At 60.7% G+C, this 331-nt stretch overlaps 1 protein-coding gene across 1 annotated transcript in view; it reads left to right on the plus strand.

The window, feature by feature from the left end:
• The window catches only part of HCN4 (hyperpolarization activated cyclic nucleotide gated potassium channel 4), a 49,735-nt gene that overhangs the window by 1,361 nt on the left and 48,043 nt on the right, over window positions 1–331 (plus strand). The window lies entirely within an intron of this gene.

Genomic DNA, 331 nt, shown 5'->3' on the forward strand with positions numbered 1-331 from the left:
CACGCAGCGCATTTCCCAGAAACCCCTCTCCAGGCGCTTTCCGGGAAGGCCCTGGACTCCGAATTCAGACCACAGGCCCACTTCCCCCGAGGAGGGTCTCAGACCCCACTGAGAAGCAAAGCCGCTCAGGAAAGGTGAACCCAAAGCTCGGAGGAGAGACCGGGGGAAACCCCGCCCCTCAATCCTGGGGTGGGGGATTGGCAACTCCTACCACAATCCTAGACTTGGGGTGCGCTCCCAGCCCTTGGCCGAGGAAACATATTAAGGGTTTAGAATTAAGGACCTCTCTCACCTCAGGCCCCAAGGTAGGGCGAGGGTGCACCTAGCGCCC

Source organism: Myotis davidii, unplaced genomic scaffold, assembly GCF_000327345.1.
Source record: "Myotis davidii unplaced genomic scaffold, ASM32734v1 scaffold955, whole genome shotgun sequence".
Taxonomy (NCBI): domain Eukaryota; kingdom Metazoa; phylum Chordata; class Mammalia; order Chiroptera; family Vespertilionidae; genus Myotis; species Myotis davidii.